At 48.7% G+C, this 14,078-nt stretch overlaps 1 protein-coding gene across 8 annotated transcripts in view; it reads left to right on the top strand.

Moving 5' to 3' along the window:
- Nucleotides 1-232: 232 nt before the first annotated feature.
- Nucleotides 233-14,078, top strand: part of SMARCA4 (SWI/SNF related BAF chromatin remodeling complex subunit ATPase 4) — an 87,272-nt gene continuing 73,426 nt past the window's right edge. For all 8 annotated transcript variants that reach the window (XM_060297109.1, XM_060297111.1, XM_060297113.1 and 5 more), the window contains exon 1: nt 233-391. The gene's annotated coding sequence lies outside the window, so the exon portion shown is untranslated. The remainder of the gene's footprint in view (nt 392-14,078) is intronic.

The following is a 14,078-nucleotide window of genomic DNA, read 5'->3' as shown; positions in this document are numbered from 1 at the left end:
GCAGGACCGTCCCGCACAGCGTGGGGAGGTGCGTCGGGCGCGCTAGGTCTCTCTGGCCCCACCCACCTTCCCCAACCCACCCTGGGCGGGCGCGCACGCGCGCTAGGAGCGGAAGGGTGGGCGGGCACGCGCAAGAGGCCGGGCCGGCGACGGAAGCGGGAGAGGCTGTCTGTGGTGGGGGGAGGGGAGGTGACGAGTGCGCGCGCAGCGGGGGCGCGGGCGGCGTGGGGGGGCGGCTGAGGCGGGCGCGCGCGCTAGGCTTACCCTCGCTCGGCGGCAGCGGCGGCGCCTTCTTTGTTTCGTGAGGAGAGACGAGACGCTCATTCTGCCCCCGGCCCCGCGCGGAGGGGTGGGGGCGGCGCCGGGAAGGCGACGGCGCCGTCGACTCCCGGTAAGGAACGCGGGTCTCGGAGTGAGCGCGGCGCGGGACTTGGGAGGACGGTTTGAATGGAGCCAGGGCGCTGAGGGTGGAGGGGGCCGCTGGCGCCCGGATTGGGGCCGGGGTACGGCGGCGCCCGAGGTTCAAGAAGCCTGGCCGGCACCGCGCGCGCGGTGAAGGCCACAGTGCAGCGAGGCCGCGGCGGCTACTGTATCCGCGGGCCGGTTGGGTGGGGGCCCGGGCCAAGTGGAGGCCGCGCGCCCTCCGCGCGCGTTCTCGCCGGGGTCGCAGGACAAAGCTCGCAGCCCCGTCGGCGGGCCAGGGGCCCGGCCCCCATTGGGGTTCCAACAATAGCCAGCCGTCCTGGCTTTTCTGGCTACGTGTAACGGGTCCGACTCGAATGTTGCTTTTTGGCGAGGCTGCGGTCGGAGCTCAGTAGGAAAAAGCCCAGGTGTGTCCAGCGTCGCCTGGACACGAACATTAGCAACCCCCTTGGGTTAGCCGACCTAAAATTTTATTATAAAAAATCACGTCATTTTAGATTTTCAAGGAAAGGTAAATAACTCTCCTAAACCCTCGCAAGTAGTGACTTAAGAATGTTTGCCCTGAAGCGGGGGTCGGCAGCAAGTGGGGAAGAACTGGGGAAACTGCCGTTGAAAGCATTGTTTTAGTTTTGCATCCTTTTCCCTTTCTCTCAATTGATTTTTCCAGATTAAGGCTTTTATTTAAAACGTGGATCTTTCAGGAGAGGGTGTTTTGTGCCGGTCTTGAAGACACTAGTCTTGATTTTTCCCCCCGCCCAGTGAATCCTTGGGGAAAGTAGGGAATAAGCGTGAGAGCCACTTCCGAGGAATTTGAAACAAGTTTTCACTTTTAATTGACAGACCGGATTCGAGTTTGATACCTGGCGTTGCTGGTCACTTAGCTGTGTGACGTGAGGCAAAAAGCTTAATCTCTCTGAACCTCTTAGTGTCCTCGTATGTGAAATGGGAATAATGCCACAAGTGGAGTTGGTGAAGGCCTGTAAAATGGTTCTTGGCTAGAGGGAAGCACTATTATTGTTGTTCAGTACAATCTCTTCCTTTATTGTTCAATATTTGTTGAGTCCCTACTGGGTGTTCGATGGTTGGAGGTTGGATGCCCTGAGGAGCCTCTCGAGGCCTGTAGGGGAACAGGTGGTAAATGTGGGAACAACTCCCCTTGGCCTATCATGTGTGAGGAACACAGTGGATGGATGCACAGGGGAGTGAGTGATGGGAACCGAAGATCAGGGAGGCTGCGTGGAAGAGGGGGCCTTTACTCAGGATCAGGGAGGACGTCCAGGCTGTATTTGACCACCCGGGACCAGTCATCGCTCCCCTTTGCTACACTTGCGCATCACCCTGAACCTTTCTTGTGTAGCAGTTACCCCAGTTTGTAATTATACATCTCTTTTTCTCCAAGGGCCATCAGAGCCCTCAGCTGTGTCTACCTGATCTCCTGCAGTGTACCCCGGGCCCAGCACGTAGTAGGCCCTCAGTGAACCTTTGTGGATGAATGAGGAGGGTGTGCGGGAGGATTGAGTGAACATGTGTGTGAACTGCTTGGCACACGACTGAAGGGGGATTGTAGGCAATAAATGTTAGTTGCTGTTGCTGGTCTGTTTTTGTTTTTGTTTTTGTTTTTAAACTTTCCAGGCCATTGTTTTCCAAACCTCATTACCCCAACAATGAGGGTGTGTGTGGGGCGGTGGTTAATATGAGGTGGTGGTGTGGAGTGCTAGTTCTGGAATTAGACCTCCTGGATTCACAGCCAGCTCTAAATCCTAGTTTGACCTCAAGCAAGACACTTACCAGTAGGTCCCCCCACTTGTGAAACAGGTATGACAGTGGTACCACCTCAAAGAACTGTTGTGAGGGTTGAAAAGGTAGTATGGGAAGTGACTTAACACACTGCAGAGCCTGGCATGTAATAAGCCCTCAATTTATTGGAGTTAATATTGTTTATATATGTATGTATTTGTAAATTAACTGTTTAAAAAACTGAAAACATAAGTTAGAGTCATTCTGTATCCCAGAAATCCCAGGTTTGATGTGCCGGTTATATATATTTTTATAATTTTCTTTAAAATCAATGCATACACAATTATGAAAATAATAAACGTTCTTCTGCATGCCACTTAAAATCATTTTGTGTCCAGCACTTCAGGAGATGTTGATCTTGCAGGTTTTTGAGCTGGGGGTGGTGGTGGGATGACCTCATCAGAGCTTCTGTGTAGGGTAGTGCAGTGCAGTGCAGTGGTCTCCAAACTTCCTGTCAGTGAAAAGCACCCCAACATAAACACGTGTTTATTTATACACGTTTGCTACTCCTTGTGGACCCTCAAAACACTGGGAGGTAATCCTAGACCAGCTTCAGGTCCTAGCTGTCTATCAGATGTGGGAGAGTGGGAAGGATTAGTTGTGTTAGGTGAACATTCTGCAGGTGAAGAAACTGAGGTCCAGGGATATTTCACCAGGAGTTCTCGGGTCGAACATCCAAGTCTGACTCCTGGCTTGGCCACTTTCCCTCTTGGTGCCTCAAGGCAATGGGAGTGACAGTGCCTGGCACCTTGTAAGTCCTCAGACATGACAGCAGATTTTGGCCTGGGCTGTCAGGGCTACCATGGCACAGAGGGCATTCACATTCACCAGAGACAGAGCACAACGTGAATGGCGCCCCCTGCAGTTGTGCAAGAAGTGGCCCAGCCACGCATTCCCCATTCGTATAGTGAACAAGCGTGCATTGAGTGCCTGCCACGAGCCGGGCACAGCTTGGGGCTGGGGGTTCAGCCGGGAACAGGCAGACAAGGACCTTGTTCTCCTCCGCTCCTACCTGTCTCCTTATTTGCAAAGGGGGACAGTAATAGTACCGAACTTGTAAGATTGTTGCAAGGACTAAACAACAACAAAATGACAGATGACAAACGTTAAGTGCTTAGGACAATGCCTGACACACAAGACTAAACAGTTTGTAGCCGTTGTCATATATTATGATCTCTACAACATCCTAGCGGGTTGAGATACAGAACAGATTTTTGCCCCATTTTAATAGTTCTGTATGTTTTCAAAGTGGTAGCAAAGGAACCAGCTCCTTCATTTTGTCCTTAATAATTTGAAATTGTGTGCTTAAAAAAAAAAATTGTGTGCTTTGAAGTTTCACCATACAGCATTGGAAAGAGGGAAGTGTGTCTGGTGGCATGGGTTTTAAAAAATATCAAGTGTTTGTTTTGCATTTCATATATCTCCTCATAACTTGTAACGTTGATTGGAACACTGAAGAGAGAGGGTTTTTTTTGTTTGTTTTGTTTTGTTTTTTGTTTTTTGCGATATGCGGGCCTCTCACTGTTGTGGCCTCTCCCGTTGCGGAGCACAGGCTCCGGACGCGCAGGCTCAGTGGCCGTGGCTCACGGGCCCAGCCGCTCCGCGGCACGTGGGATCTTCCCGAACCGGGGCACAAACCCATGTCCCCTGCATCGGCAGACGGATTCTCAACAACTGCACCACCAGGGAAGCCCGAGAGAGGTTTTTTTTTTTTAATTAAAATCAAAAGAATACGCAAAACCTACTATAAAAGGGAAGTAACAGCGGCGGGAATATTGGAGGGAGATGTCCGAGGGTGACTATATCAGAACTGAGTTGCTGTTGCTATCACCTTCCAGATGTCATCCCTAAGAAATATTGAGCTCATTGATATGGTTGGTGATATCTTGGAGTTTTCAGTTAGCTGCATGCAAATTTTTCAGGATATGGATTTGATGGGCATGAGCAATTTGGCCTCCACTCATCTTCCTGTGTGGGAAAGGACCTTGCGGGAGGCACCAGGTGTAGCTGGGTCTCTTGGGAGATCATATTTCACAGGGCAGAGGGAAGGAAAGGGATGCATCCAGTTCCCTCAGGGAAGGGGCTTTCTTTAGGAAACAGGTAGCTGGCCCCTTCCTAGAAACCCAGACTGGTTTCCAGGGCTTCGTTTTGGGATTCTGTTACTTTGCTCAAGGGCCATGTCTTCATTTTTGTGCGTGGACACTTGTAACTGGGAACGGTCTGAGTTTCGCTCAGTGTGAAGTTTACCACCCGCAGGAGTGTGATAAAGAGAATGTGTTTTCCCAACGACCTATACTGTATAGCACAGAGGACCGTACTCAGTATTTTGTAATAACGTATAACGGAAAAGAATCCGAAAAAGAATATGTACACATATTAATGTGCTGTACACGACATTATATATCAACTATTCTTCAATAAAATTAAAAAAAAAAAAAAAGATGATGGGCTTTAAAATGGCTCCTTGGGGTGGTTTAAGTTCTCCTTTCACTGGCAGGTTGCGCCCTGCTGGTTCAGGAAGCAGGTGGCCGAGTGGCAGTTGCTGCCTCACCTGTTACAGTGAGAGACTTGAGGGGGCAGGGTTTGATGTGCACCACCCCACCTTGCCCCGAAAGTCCCAGTAAAGTGGCACAGTGGGTGTCTCCTTGTCCTGATGGTGACGCTGAAGCACAGGGGGCTCCTCGATGTGCCCTGGGAGCTGCTTCTGGCCCTGATGACCGCAGAGCACACATCGACCACAGCCTGGACTGCTAGCGCGCTGAGCGCCCTCGTCGGCCTCCTCGGAACACCCCCTGGAGGCTCCTGCCTTTGGAGTGCTTCTCTTTGCTGCACTTGGTGCTCTTCCAGACTCTCCTCCTCCTCCTCCATCTTCTGATTCTCAGCCTGAATCAGTTACTCAGGCATTAGAGTCCGACAGGCTTGAGGTAGGCAGGACTCTATTCCCACGTGATTTTGGGCAAACAACGTAACCTCTCTGAGCGTAAAATCCCCTGTTTCTCCCATAGTCCCCAGTTGGCACCTCAGTCGCCAGTAGTGAACCAAGGGGATGCAAGTTGGGGCTGAAATCCAGCCTGGCTGGGCTTTGCTAAAGTAAGCCTGGTTCCAGGGCTGGTCGCCCCCAAGGAAGGGGCACCCTTTATACTTCAAATGGCATGTGCTAGCTGAGGCCCTGCTGTTCACCTTGGTCATCCCTGTCTCCTCTCATTCTCTCACATGCATTCCATCTGCTTGTACAGAAAAGTCTTCTAAAACCATCATCAGACCATGTCACTGCCTTACCCAGAACATTCCAGTAGTTTCCCATTGCACCTAGGGTAGACTCCAACTTCCTTACCGCTGCCCTCGAGGCCTGTGATCTGCCCTCTTTGCCCATCTCTGACCTCATCTGCTGCCACACCCTTCTCGCCTGCTCTCCTCCTTCAGGGTCCCACCCCAGGGCCTTTGCACTTGCTGGTCCCTCTGCCTGTCCATAGCCACTGGCTCCCATTTCACTTCAGGTCTCTGCTCAGATGTGTCCCCATCACTGCCCACCATGATTGGAAACGCACCTCCCATCAGCTTGACTGTTAACCCTGCTACTTTATTCATAGCACTTCCACCCACTACGTGACACTGTGTCTTATTTATTTGTGTGCTTGTTTCTGTCACTCAGTTGTCCGTCCCACCAGGCAGGGACTTTGTTCTCTGCTGCATGGCCAGTGCCTAGAACCCTGTTTAGCGCAGAGTTTGTTCTCCCTAAGTATTTGGGGGTGGCTGGGGCTCTGTCATCAGTGACACTCGGCAGTTATAGGTGCCACGCCTCCCCACCTATTCTTGGCCACACTTGCACTTTGTGCGTCCCTGTCATGGGGCACTTCTCTCCTGCCCTCTCCACAGGTCACGCATCATGCTCAGTGTTGAATACAGAGCAAGCCCCACAGCAGACCCAGTGGTGGGTCATGATGTCCATCCAGTGGGGCTTGGTCAGGCTTAACAGAAAAGGAGGAGAGTCTACCCAAGTTTCAGGGGGGCAGGGTCAGGACAGAACTGTACAACTTGTCTTGGTTACTTGATGCGTGTTTGTGCTGGGTCACATTGGAGTCTGGGTCATGGTAAAAAGAGTTTGGCAAACACCTGTGTAGATAGGCTAGCGTTTGTGTTCTTGAAGTGTAGACAGTTTATCTCCCTGCTGGATTAGAGCTTGAACTCCCCGAGGGCAGAGGGCTGGCCTGGTTGTCTTCATGTCTCCTGCCATGTTATAGATGGGGAGGTACTCTTCAGTGGTTTTCAGATGAATGAAAAACTTAAAAAGGGCAGGGGGGAGGATTCCAATGAATAAAATGATATATAATTCCCAGTGCTAAAAATAGTACTTGGTAGCAATTTGGCATGTGTACCTCTGAGGTAGAACTGAGAAGACATTGTAATTTATCATCGCGACATGGTTTTTTGGTTCTCAAATGCATTCCCTTTTAAATGTAGGGCAAGGTTTTGCTACTTAATTATATTGCAAGGGAAATGCCACAGAACAGCCAGCTTCCCAGGGTCTCAGGAATAAGCCATTTCCACGAGGTCCTTAAAACCACAGGTGCCCCCCGCCCTGCACATCCTTGCAGGTTCGAGGACTAGTGCACCCCACACCGTCAGGTCAGGTGTGGAGGGTTTTCTTAGTCGTGGAGTGTGGCGGGGGTGGGGATGGGGGAGGTGGAAATCTCATTTTGTAGTTTAAATGTGACGGATGGGGCTGGCTCTGCTGAAGCCATCCCGCATGGCCACCTTGTACCGTCTGAGCGCCGGGTCATGACTTGACTGCAGTGTTGCTGCTGCTGAAATGTGTCTTCGAACAAATTTCTCCACGCCCCAAAAAACAAAATAGCAGCCATCCTGGGACCAAACTTAAATATAAAGCTGGTTTTTAGGCAAGATGGAAAAAAAAAAAAAGCCAACCCATGATCTCAGCAAGCAGGTTGCAGAGGGTTCCGATCGCCTGTTGGCAGCCTGTCCTGCCACAGTGGCCGGCCACCACGGTCCTTTTTTATTTCTAAGAGAAACGCTAAGAGTGGTACGAAAGAAGAAACCAGACCTCTGATCCTCAAGCAGGTCTGGTTCCGCATTTGAATGTCAGCATAGTGATTTTGGTGAAGTTGGAAGTGGGTGGAAAATAACACAGTCCCCAGATCCTTTCATCTTCCTCCTTTATTTCCACAAAGGCACTTCCTGGGGCGTCTTTTCTGGGTGTTTATTTCCTAGGTATTTTTTCTGATCCAGGGCTTTTTTTTTTTTTTCTTTTTCCTTAAAAAGTGTTTTTTAAAAATCTGTTTACAAAAGTAATAGTTAAAACAAACACACAAAGAAAAACTCCAGAAATCTGTGATGTGGAAAGTGTAAGTTCCCCAACAGACACCTCCAGAGAGAGTCGCAGGCAGTTTGGTACATGTTTTCTGGCTTCTGTGCTCGGATTAACGTGCAGAAATTGTTCTTCTTAGCAAAGTAGGGTTTGGGCCAAGCACCCCTAACTTTGACGATGCCTTGTTCCCCTGCTTCATTTTGGACCATCCTCTGTGTCCACGTGTACCGTGTCCCGCATTCATTTTTAATGATGCCTTGACTTGTACAGCATGGACTGTGGGCAGTTCTGGTTGTTTGGCAGTTGGGGGGCTTCTCAGAGAAATTGAGGTGAAATGGCTGAGTACCCTTCCAGACCCTTTGGCCCCAGGAACCTGGGAGTCTGTTTTCATCTCACAGCCTCCTGAACTGTCTTTAGTTTTCAGCTTTTTGGTTCTGGCCCTGGAGTATATTTATTTTGTCACATGCCTTCGGGCTACCTGCCCAGAATCCCAGGTTCCGTTCCCCGCTCATGGAGCCCCCAAATACACCTGCCCCTCGGGCCACACACATCTCAATGAGGCTCCCAGACACACACGTGCTAGTGGCTTTGCCATTTTGGCCCCTGCATCCCCTTCTCCTTCGCTTTTCTCGCCTGCTTAGGTTTGGGTTGTCTGTCTGGTTTGAGATGGATTTCTGTGTTGTGCAAAGTTGCCCCACCTCTTCCAGCCCAGACACCAAGTGAGTTGTCAGAGAGGGACTTGTTGCGGGAGTCCAGGCAGCACCAGAAAGCCACCTGAAACCCCCTGAGGCAGCCTTGAGGGTGACCTAGGGGACCCAAGGGCTTTGCTGGAAATGCCAGATCTTTATAGTTTCCTGTATGAGGAGGGCAGGGGTGTTTGGTGATGAGGGTGAAGGAGTTTGGAGAGAGGGGTGTTCCTTGCCCTCAGATCTTACCTCTCTTCTGAAATTCCTGGCTGAATTTGTCTGGCCCCCGCTGGGTAGGAGCACATTGGTATCCCGTCCCACACCCTCTCTGGCTCTCAGCAGGGCCAGGCCCAGCCCCGCACCTCAGGAAGGGCTGGCTTGATGATGGCTAAGAACAGCTCCTTTGTGCAGTGGGAGCTAAAAAGGTAAGGGAGAGTTTGTAGCCCAAATCCTATTCATTGACTGTCAGACTGGACTGCGGTCACTTTTGACAGCTGGTCCTCATTTGCACCAAGGCTGTGCTGGCGTTCAGGTAGCTGCTGCTCCTCCAGGTCAGCAGAGCTGCCTTGTGCAACCTCTACTTCCCGAGGAGGGAAGTGAGCCTGTTGTCCTGAGTGCCGTGCGTCCGGAGCGCTAATGGCTGATTTCACCAGCAGCGTGGTAGCACTTGCTGCTGGTATGTGCCTGGTGTGTGTTAGGTTGTGTGACACAGCTAGCGACCCCTGAGAGAGGGACTGGTCTCAGCTCTAGTCTGCAGAGAGGAAACAGGCTCAGGGAGTCCGGTGTTGTGCCATTGGCAGGTGGCAGAGTCCACGCTCAGAGTCTGAGGTCTACTATGGCCTTGGGCTTGTGACTCCAGCTCTTCCATTGACCCACTGGGTGGCCTGGGAGCCTCAGGGACCCCTCTGTCTGGTAGTCCTTCCTCGTAGGGTGGTGGGGCAGGCTCAGTGAGGAAATAAATTCCTGTCCTTATTACCTAATGGGACCACTCCTTTCCCTCCCCTCTCTGACTGGATCTTACCTCCCTGCACTTTCTTTGTGACTGATTAGTCCTCAATAATTGTAAGCCACTAGGAGGCGGGAACAAGTCACAATCCCCCTGGACTTTAAAATATTCCTTCCCTTTCTCTATCTCCATGATCTTGAGGTAGTAAAGTGTCACAGTACTTCTGACACCAAACGTGGGTTTTCCACACCAACCAATTCTGCAGGTTCCTGTGGACACCAACAGGGTGTCCTACAGTTCAATTCAATTCTGACACTACCCAGAGTTGGTGCAGACCTCACAGGTTAAGGGTTCAGTCCCACAAGACTGCCCCCCACTTCAGATGCCAGTCGCAAGTAGTGGGTCCCAAGGTTATCCACACTTCTGTCCAACTTGGTTACAAACGTGGATTCCCATGACCCCCTCATAAGGTTTGATAATTTGCTGTAACAACTCACAAAACTCAAGAAGACACTTATGTTTACCAGTTTATAAAGGATACAGATGAACAGCCAGAAGAAGAGATACATAGGGTGAGGTCTGGAAAGGTCCGGAGCACAGGAGCTTCTGTCCCCATGAAGTTGGGGTGCACCACCCTCTTGGCACGTGGATGTGTTCACCAACCCAGAAGCTCTCTGAATGCCATAGTTTAGGGGTTTTGTGGTGCTTCATCACGTAACCATGATCGATTAACTCAATCTCCAGCCCCTCTCCCCTCACCGGAGGATGGGGTGGGGTGGGGGTGAAGGTTCTAAGCTTCTAGCCATGGTTTGATCTTTCTGACGACCAGCCCCCATCCTGAAGCCATCCAGGAGCCCACCTAGAGTAGCCTCATTAGAGCAAAGGACACTCCTATCACGGAGGAAATTCTAAGGGATTTTGGAGCTCTGTGTAAGATGCTCTTATCACCCCTATCACTTAGGAAATTACACAGGTTTTAGGAACTCTGTCAGGAACTGAAGGCAGAGACCAAATATATTATTTCTTATTGTCACAGGTAGACAAAGATTTCTTAAACAGGACCCCAAAACCATTGACCATAAAAGAACAGACTTGATACATTGAACATCATTAAAATTAAGAACTTCTCTTCATCTCTGGGAGACAGTAATAGCAATTACACATCCCCAATAAAATGTTAGTGAAAGCTTAGAGCCTGTACAAAAGTGGATCTCTTGGTGGCCAGTGAGCATATGGAAAGGTGCAACACTATTAGTCACAAGGGAAATGCAAATTAAAACTGGAATAAGGTACGATTATACACTCACCAGAACGATTACAAATTAAAAAGACTGACAGCACCAAGAGTTGATTTAGAGGAGCTGGAACGCTCACCCAGCTGCTGCAGGGAGGGCAGTGTATGTGATTGTCATGCTGATTTGGAAAACTGACAGTATCTGCCAAGGTAAAGTTATGCCTCCCTCATGACCAGCAGTTCCCCTCCTGGACACACAAGGAAAACGAGTGCCCACGTCCACCAAATGACATTGTTCACAGCAGCTTTATGTGTGCTAAAACCTGGGAGCACAACATCCGGGAACAGGAGAATTGACAATAGCATCCAACTGCATGGATGCCCCTCCCAGACCTAGCGATGAGCATAAGTAAACTATATGACCCTCTTTTCTTTTCTTTCTCCTTTTTTTTTTTGGCCATGCTGCACGGCATGTGGGATCTTAGTTCTCTGACCAGAGATCAGACTCGCACCCCCTGCAAAGGAAGTGCAGAGTCCTAACCACTGGACCGCCAGGGAAGTCCCTGACCCTGTTTTCAGATTGAGTTCAGTAACAGGCAAAACTAACCTACAGTGAGAAAGTCAGAACAGGAGTTTCACCGGCAAAGGCCCCTTCTGAAATGTTGGAAGTGCTGTGTCTGATCTAGGATTCATCCAGCTGTATACCTACGATCAGGGCACTTTAGGTATGCCAGAACTCAAGATGCCCCTCCTCAGTACTACACCAAGCACCTGAGAGCCGCTCCCCAGTTCCATTTTTCTGTTCTCTCCACCGCCATGCTGTAGGACTGCCCTCCTGTGTCCACACGTGGCACAAGCACCAGCCCCTGGTGGGGCTTTTGATGGAACCCTACCTGCTTTGCCACTCAGGATGGTTTTGCATTGTGTCTGCACTTTTTGGATCTCCTTTACTGTCGTTTCCACGTGTGTCTGAGCTTTCAAGTCCAGAAACGAGTTTGCTGACGGTGGCTCCGAGCAGTTACCTGTTTCATTGCAACCTGACCCTTCAGAGGTGGCAGCTTCTGAAGGAAATGCAATTTAAAAAGGGTTTTGTGAAAGCCCATGCTTCTTGAAGGCGAAGGTTGCCATACTCGGGCATGAAAGTCTTTTTCGCTGCCCTCCTGTGTCTTTGGTGAGCTGCTTTGTGTCGCCGATGACGTTAGTGGTGCTGTGAGAGGAGGCAGTTAATTCCTAGAGGGACCTTGGGAAGAGCTGTCTTTCCAGAGGCACATCGGTTCGTCTGTCTTTAGATAGGAGGTGGTGTGGATTTTATTTTGCTGTCAGTTTCAGTTGGCTTGACTTCGAGTGGAGACCTCCAGGTGAGAAAGAAACCATGAGCTGCCAGGTGCCACAGGTTCCTTAAGGAGGTGCAGGACTATTGTCCCTCTTCCCGCCTCAGCAGTGCTCTGTGGACCCGAAGAGAGGGCCTGTGGACACAAAGGGCCCAGAAGGGAGCCCCGAGGAGCCATCGTCCTCAGTCCAGCCATGGCCACATCCATATCACTCGGCTGCCCACTTGGGAAGTGTGACTGCTGGTGCATCCACCCTGTAGACAAACCCCTGGACCAGAGGTTTCCAACTCTAGAATCAGCATTTTAGCAAACGAGATACAGGGCACAGACCGCTGTCACGTGGCAGGGCAAACAGCATCCTGTTTGTGCGACAGAATGTGTGAATATTCACATGGAGCTGAATCAGGTCAAATTTCTTTTTTTAATTGAGGTATAGTTGATTTACAATATTATATTAGTTTCAGATGTACGATGTGATTCAAACGTTTTTGTACATTATACTCCATTTAAAGTTATCATAAAATATTGGCTGTATTCCCTATGCTGTACAATATATCCTTATAGATTATTCATTTTATACATAGTAGTTTGTACCTCCTCATCCTCTACTGCCATTTTGCCCCTCCCTCTCCTGTCTCCCCACTGGTCACCATTAGTTCTCTATATCTGTGAGTCTGTTTCTGTTTTGTTATATTCATTTGTTTTATTTTTAGATTCCATATATAAGTGACAACAGAGTATTTGTCTTTCTCTGACGTATTTGACTAAGCATTATACCCTTCAGGTCCATCCATGTTGCAAATGGCAATATTTCATTCTTTTATTATGGCTGAGTAATATTCTATTGTATATATATGTGTGTATCTATATACATAGATACACACATACCACATCTTTATCCATTCATCTGTGGCTGGATACTTAGGTTGCTTCCATATCTTGGCTACTGTAAATAATACTGCTATGAACATTTGGGTGCATGTGTCTTTTCTGCATATATTCTTGTCTCCTTTGTTGTAGATTAATTGACCATAAATGTGTGGATTTATTTCTGGGCTCTCTATTCTGTTCCATTGATCTGTGTCTGTTTCTGTGCCAGTGCCATACTCGTTTGATTACTCTGGCTTTGTAGTATAGTCTGAAGTCAGGGAGCATGATACCTCCAGCCCTGTTCTTCTTTCTCAGGATTGCTTTGGTAATTCAGGGTCTTTTGTGTTTCCCTACAAATTTTAGAATTATTTGTTCTAGTTCTGTAAAAAATGCCGTGGGTATCTTGATAGGGATTACACTGAATCTGTAGATTGCCTTGGGTAATTTGGTCATTTTAACAACACTGATTCTTCCAATCCATGAACACCGTGTAACTTTCCATCTGTTTGTGTTTCTTCAGTTTCTTTCATCAGAGTTTTAGAATTTTCTGAGTACAGGTCTTTTTGAATCAGGTCAGGTTTTGCTTCCAAATGAATTTGTCTCGAATTTATTTTTTTTTTAAGTTTGATTTTTTTCCTTGAGCGTGTTGGGTTTTGGATTTATGTGGAAGGGATTGTGAGCACATGTCAGTTCTCCAGCACTCCTGTTAGGTGTATTTAAGGTCCAGCACTGAGGCTTCTTGAGCTTTGGAGGAGATCAGGGATGCCGGGAGGATGGAGGAGTGTTTTCTCATACGGTCAGGCGTGTTCACCAGCAGGCAGGGGTGACAGCTGCTGGTCCTGGCTCTGCCAAGATTTCTGACCCTCTCTATTCCAGTTATTTAGTCATGAAACTGGACTGAAGAAGTTCGGGCTTTTGATCTGTTATCCAGGAAGATATACCCCCACCTTTCAAACGAAGACTTTTTTTTTTTTTTGAATCAAGAGAATTAAAAATGTTCCTGTACTTTTTCAAGATTTAGTCTTAGAATCAGGAGAGCCCAGTAGAGCTTAGGGGCAAAAAGATTCATTCCCCAAACCAAAAAGTCCAGAGAAACAAAAGTAGATTTGTGGCATGCCAACAAGAGAGGGGCTTTTGATAATTAATAAGGACCTACTTTAGAGCACAGGGAACTCTACTCAGTACTCTGTAATGGCCTATATGGGAAAAGAATCTAAAAAACAGTGGGTATATGTATATGTACAACTGATTCACTTTGCTGTACAGCAGCAAGTAACACGACATTGTAAATCATCTATACTCCAGTTTAAAAAAAAAAAAAGAGGGGCTTTTAAATAACTCAGGATGCATCAGGACCAGGGAACTTGGTGGAACTGCTAGAATTTGTGTCTTGAAGACTGTTAAATGATGAAAAGCGTCGTAGGTATGATTCTCTGAAGAGAAAGCTGGCCTAGAATGTGCTGAG

Source organism: Globicephala melas, chromosome 3 (assembly GCF_963455315.2).
Source record: "Globicephala melas chromosome 3, mGloMel1.2, whole genome shotgun sequence".
NCBI lineage: Eukaryota > Metazoa > Chordata > Mammalia > Artiodactyla > Delphinidae > Globicephala > Globicephala melas.
This window is presented reverse-complemented; position numbering and strand designations above follow the sequence as displayed.